A 6770-nucleotide genomic window follows, 5' to 3' on the forward strand; every position below is an offset into this window, starting at 1 on the left:
CCAGGGTTTTGGGAAGCAAGTGGGGGGCAAGTGCCCATCAAAACTAATAAGCTCTTCCCGACCATTCACCACCGCCTCTCCTGCTGTAGAGAGAGAAACTAAGCAGAACTCATGAGCCTGCTAAGAAGCTACACCAGCTACACCGGCTGCTCCATGGTTTTAAGCTGAAGGAAGAACCACAGGCAGCACTGCCAAGAGCTTCTGCAATGCAGTGTGTGACATCGTGTGATTACTCCTTAATTCTGTCATTTGGGGGCTGATGGAAACTGGTTTGCAGAGGGATAAGGATGGTGACCAGTTAGGAGGCTGATTCAAACATTCAGACAGCAGACAATGATGCTGCACCTGTAGCAGGCTGGATGGGCAGTGCTAAGGACAGCAATCATGAATTTTGGGTAAACCCCACTGGTCTTGATGGGTAACTTGTTCTACGAATGTTTGGCTGCTCATCTGCAGGCTCAAAGAAAGCTCAGAGAGAGTTGGATTCTTTTCAGAATTGAAGTCTCACTGGGAGAGAATGAATGATTGGAGCCCAAGGGAGAAGGAAGGAAGGTTGTTGAGACAAGTCATTGAAATGAGGGACCCCGGGCTCTGAGCTGAATGGAGAGGGAAGTAGTGGGAGGCCAAAGCTGAGCGACTGAAGCCCCTCCCCAGATCAGCCACTTTTTGTTCATGCTTGGCTTCTGCCTATTTGCCCAGCTTCTGTAGATGGACACATGGCTGGATTATCTGCCTGACACCTGGTAACCAGCACCTGGGCGCCATCTCTCAGATCACCCTTGCTCCGTACTCTGCTGCTCACGGCTTGTGCCTGTTCTACCCTCACTCAACCCAAGTGTTAGGCTCCCAAGTGTCTCAGAAGAAAGAAGAAATGCTGCTTCTATAGTCCAGTGGTTAAGTATAAGGGCTGAAGGTAGGCTGTGGGTTCAAGTCCAAAGTCCTCCACCTTCCAGCTGTGTCACTGTAAACAATTACTTAATTTTTTGTGCCTCGATTTCATCTGTAAAATTAGGCTATTAATAAGACCCACCTCCCAGGGCTATTGTGAAAATCAAATGAACTCATGGAAAGCACTCAGAAGAGCATGTAGCGCACAGTAAAGCTCTCCATTAAAGTGATCAATGTTATTGTGAATCATCTTCCTGCATTACTTAGATCAAATCTCACTCCCTCCTAACACATCCCCTCCCCCAGCCTTCATTTATTTACTTAATCTAACCGTTTTATGCTTACTATTCATAACACATAATCTGCATCCTACAACATGCTGTCCTGTTCTCTAATTGTTGGTATCACTCAATTTGGCACTTGAATCCATGCTAATGACTGTATACTAATATGTAAAATCACGCCTTGCCCTAATTCTTCATGTCTGTGCCTTAGCTTTTCTCTCCAACTATCTATGAGACTCCCGTAAGCCAATCACACACTTCTCTCACACCTTTACTTAGGAAGTGCCGTGTGAGACACATAAATGCAGATGTGCTACGTACTTGGGTACTGAGAAAGGGCTTTTCATCAAGAGAAGTCTAGAAATCCTGTGTGTGAGGGAACAGAATGGAAGTGAGACAATACTTCAGAACTGAAACTGACTTATATAAACCTCTAGTTCAGCCAGCCGTTCTCTGGGCAGGGCCTGTGCTATCTTGAGAAGAATAATGTCATGCATTCTCTTCTTAATGCTCTCCAAAATACTTCGAGAAGTAGTCTGACTTATTCAGGATTAAAAACAACAACGTTAGCCTGATCCTCAGACCTCCTGGGCCAGCGGGGGTAATTGGCCATCAAAACAAATAAGCTCTTTCTAACCATTCACCCGGGGCCTCTCCAGCTGTAGAGAAACTAAGCAGAACACATGGGCCTGCTCAGAAGCTGCCCTGGCTGTGCCATGGCTGTGGGGGCTGCCTAGGTTGAAGAAAGGGCACTACCAAGAGCTTCTGCAATGCAGAGCAGCCCAATTTGCCCATCAGACAGTCTCTCTACACAACCTTTTCATGCAGCTAATACCTCTGGCAAGCTGTGGTGCTCAGGGGTCAGACTGCAGCCAAGCCAGCAGAATTCAAGTCACTGGCTGTGTGACTCCAGTCACTTGACCCTCTCTGTGTCTCAATTCCTTCCTCTGAAGAGTGGTCGCTATAATAGCTCCCAAGGCTTACAGTTTTCACAAGGATTCAAAGGTTTTAAATTATTATAGTGCTCAGGGTAATGCCTGGCTATAAACATTATGCAAGTGTTTGCTAAATAATCTTTAATCATATTTATTTGTATGAATGTGTGTATGTGTATTTTGAGCATTTCTAGGAAATTTCTAGCGACTGGGAAAATAAAGATAAACAAGGCCCAGCCCTTTCCTTTGAGAGAATCAGTTTATTTAATAGATAAACTGGTTTTAACAGCTCTAGGAGAAGTATTGGCAACATGCTGGCGGAACATAGAGGAGGGAGGATGAACTCCACCGAGACCAACAGGAAAGGATCCACAAAGCTGGCATCTGTAATTGAGTAGGATTCAAGGTGCACAGGGAGGTCCTTTACAAGTGTGGCTCTCAACCGGACCTTGCATTTAAATCACCTGGAAGGCTAAAGCTCTGATTCCCCACCTCCACCTTCAGAGTTTTTAATTCAGTAGGTCTGGGTAGGATCTGAAAATCTGCATTTCTAATAAGTTCCCAGGGGCTGCTGCTGCTGGTCCCAACACCCACTTTGATAATGACTGCCTTTCAGAATCAGAGAGGAGCAGGTGCATAGATGTAGGAATCTGAAACAACCTGGCTTTCTCAGGGCAGAGAACATAGTCTATATGATTGGATCAGGGCAGTGATGGAAAATGGCAACAGATGAGGTGGGAAAAGGAGGCCGAAGATGATCTGAGAGCAAAGACTCTTGGAGCGAATCCTGTATACATGGAGGAGCTCTGGGAGTTCATATTTCCAAAAATATCACTTTGGCATCAACATGGGGAATGGACTGGAACAGAGGCAGTGGTTCTCAACCTTCCTAATGCCTCGACCCTTTAATACAGTTCCTCATATTGTGGTGACCCCCGACCATAAAATTATTTTTGTTGCTACTTCATGACTGTAATTTTGCTACTGTTACGAATCGTAATGTAAATATCTGATATGCAGGATGTCTTTTCAGGGGTCGCGACCCACAGGTTGAGAACCGCTGGAATAGAGGAAGGGAAAGCAGTTTCTCTTTGCTAAAATCAGAGAAAGACCTTTTTGACAACGTTTATGTCTATAAATGTTAGGATACTTAGTGGTATTCTAAGTATATATCTTTGTAACATCTTTAACACTAGGACAGTGAATGAGAGCAATGACCTACATTTTTCATCTAATTTTGATATGTGTGTTATTATTAATCTATCGAGTTTTATGATCTTTAAAACCTATCTTTGCAAAAATAAAACACCTATAGGTGTTTCATCCATGGATCTAAAAAAGTATTTTATGTCCTGCCTTAGCCGGTTTGGCTCAGTGGATAGAGCATTGGCCCATGGACTGAAAGGTCCCAGGTTCAATTCCGGTCAAGGGCACATACCTTGGTTGCAGACTCAAACTCTGGCCCTGGTCAGGGGTGTTCGGGAGGCAATCAATTGAAGAGTCTCTCTCCCATCGATGTTTCTCTCTCTGTGTCTCGCTCCCTTTCACTCTCTCTAAACATCAATGGAAAAATATCCTTGGGTAAGGATTCACAAAACAAAAGTATTTTATGTCCTGAAGTAAATAGAAATGATTGGTTATCAGTCTATCTCCTGGAGCCATTTTATTAAGGACTTAATCATTCCTTGGCTTTTCTGGGGATCTTGCCATCTGTGAATGGCTCATTGTTACTTTCTGAATCCATTGTAACTCCTGCAGCCTTTGAGAAACATGCAGTAGCAGCTGATGATAACCAGAAGATGACTGCATGTTGGAAAAGCATCAGGGCGCAAAATATAGTATTCACGCTTTAATAGCATTGAACATTTATCCATCAATCCCAAATGTACCCACTACATTTAGAACACAGCTGCTTTCCTTAATCAAGGGCACAGCTTTTCTAAGTGATAGGCAAGGTCTCCTTAGAGATGTTCTGAAATATGAAGTAATGCCTGAAGACACTGCTGCTACAACTAACACAGGTGGTCAAAACTGAAACTACCTTTTATCAAAAGTATTTGTAACTTAAAATATGCATAGCAAAAGACTGAAAAGACTATACTGGTGATTTTTATGAATTTCTCTATTTCATGTAGTATTAACAAAGAACGAAAATTTAAAAAAAAAAAAAAAAAAGAGGCCAGAACAAAAATCATGAGGCCAGAGCTGGAACAGTTGCAGTGAAACAAGAAGAAAGGATCATAAATCTTAGGGCACAGAATTGAGCAGATGTGTAGAGGCCTGTAGAGGATGTGAGGGAGATAGAAGAGTTAAAGGTTAATCAGGCTGACCAGATCTGATGCCAGGATGGAGGAGGGCCTATCAACTGAAAAGGGAATGCAGGGGATGGAAGAGATTTGGGGAGAAGAAAACATCATAGATTCCACTTGCAAAGATTCTGAGGTATCCAAGATGACCATGAGGCAGCTAGAAATCCAGGTCTACAGCTAAGCACAGAAGTCAGCAGTAGATGAAGAGCTGCCCCCGCCCGCGCCCCCCACCCCGCCCCCCATGCAGGTCCAGGTTAGAATCAAGCCGTGGGTAGGAAGGCTAAGGAAAGAGCCAGAACACAAACTTGATTCACCTTTTTAACATGGGCTCAGCAGGGAGACAGGCAGAATGAGAAAGGGGTGCCGAAGCCGAGCCAGCACAGATTCTACAGTGTGCCGGAGCACAGAATGCGGGAGCAGCACTGTCATCGCCTAAGCCTCACAAACTCCTCCAACCTCACCTGGATTGAAGGGAAGGTGCTTGTGCTGGTCTTTGTCATGCTCAGGTCCATTGACAGCTTTTCCCGATTAAGCCTGACCCCTGCAAATTACATTTCTCAGGCTCCTTTGCCAACTGGCTTCTGCCAAAGAGGCACTAACAGAACCTACCGGGAGGAGGAAGGTAGTAAAAGCCAGATTATTCCTCTCCCCTTTCCTGCTCGTCCCCCCTCCCCATCTCTGACCTGTGCTTCTGGTCCCCACGAGGTACCCAGCTCCTGGGATCCGGGCACATTCCCCTTCTACTCCCTCCAGCTTGGTTGAGTGGGGAGGAGCAGCTTGCTGTTGCTGCTCATCTCTATGTTGACTCACTAGCCATTTGGCTTTTCAGCTCCTCCAAAGCTCACAGCTAGTTCCCCTACGAATTTCCTCTGTTGAAACTGGCTGGCACAGTTGAACCAGTTGGTCCCTGACTGGTAAACATATAATGATAATATATCAGTTTCTTTCCCCACAACTTGTTTCAAGCTTCAGAATTGTATTCAGACTGGGATTATCCAAGTTCATATTCGCAAAGCCTTCTATTTAAAAGTCAAGGGAAAATTAATTTTAAAAGAGGCAGTAAATAAAGATAAAAGCTGAAATTAATTGTAAAACATAAGGCAGTAGAATAATAAATTAGTTCAAATGCTGTTTTTTCTAAGGCTGCTAAAGTAAACAAACCTCTGACAAATATAATTAAAGAAAGATTTTTAATTAAAAATGAGAATAGAGATAGGACAAAATAAAGAAAATAGATTTTTTTCCTCCAAATCCGAAGAGAATGTGGCACACACTTGTAGGCTAATAAACTGAAATCCTCAAGAAAATGAATAATTTCTAGAATGATGTCATGTACTAAAAATGACTCAAAATGTGTAAATCTAAACAGAATAATGACCAAGAAAGAAATCGAGGACATTTCTGATAACCTAAGAAAAAAAGCAGCTTGTCCCAATGTTTGGACCAGAACAATTTTCATGCTTTTAAGGAACAGCTGATTTTGATGTTGTATAAAACATCCAGAGTGCAAAAGGAGATCAGAGTGCCTTTCTGGTCATTAAGCAAGCATGATCTTCCTAAAGCCTGATAGAGATAAAACACACACAAAGAAAATTATGGGCACATATCACAAATGAATGTGGATAGAAAAAGCTTAAGTAAAATTCTCACCTCTAAAAAGGAACTTGTTTTACTGTGCTGCTTCAGATCTTTAGAGGAAAGATACTTTTTTGTAACAGCTTTACTGAGATAGAATCCCTGCACCATAAAAAATATGGAACACTTTACGAATGTGTGTGTCATCCTTGCACGGGGGCCAGGCTAATCTTCTGTATATCGTTCCAATTTTAGTGTATGTGCTGCTAACGCCAGCCCAAGGATGATAACTTTAGAAGTTGAAATTCCAAAGGATGGACAGTTTGCACATTATAGAAGTAAATAACCATTTGACAAAACCAGTATCCAAGGGAAAATATAATCTGGAGGAAGCTTTCATGGCCAATATAAAAAGGGTTCATTTCTATGTTATGTAAAGATTTTATACATGTTGACGCCAAAAAAATTAAGTCCTCAATTTGTAGACTCATAAAGCACGTAAGCAGATAATTCATGAAAACATTGAAAACAGTGGTAAACAAGCATGCTTGTAATCAAAGAAGTGCCCACTCAAATAATGCTGTAGCACCTTACAGCCACCACATGAGAGGAATTTTAGAAATCATCCAGTATGACAACACGGTGGTAAAAGTAGTCCACGCACACACTGTAGGGCAGCCATATAAATTGGTATCATCTCTTAGCAATTTATATCAGGAACGATCTTAAAATTCTACAATATCCTTTATCCTAGGGAATTTATAAATGCTGAAAAGTAA

The 6770-nt window shown here is 42.5% G+C and overlaps 1 non-coding gene across 1 annotated transcript; it reads right to left on the reverse strand.

The window, feature by feature from the left end:
• Nucleotides 1–6163: 6163 nt before the first annotated feature.
• Nucleotides 6164–6270, reverse strand: LOC139009591 (U6 spliceosomal RNA). Its single transcript, XR_011471328.1, has one exon. It is a non-coding gene; the product is annotated as a U6 spliceosomal RNA (small nuclear RNA).
• Nucleotides 6271–6770: the final 500 nt, after the last annotated feature.

Source organism: Myotis yumanensis, unplaced genomic scaffold (genome assembly GCF_028538775.1).
Source record: "Myotis yumanensis isolate MYYU_CA2020_CCGP unplaced genomic scaffold, mMyoYum1.0.hap1 SCAF_4, whole genome shotgun sequence".
NCBI classification, from domain to species: domain Eukaryota; kingdom Metazoa; phylum Chordata; class Mammalia; order Chiroptera; family Vespertilionidae; genus Myotis; species Myotis yumanensis.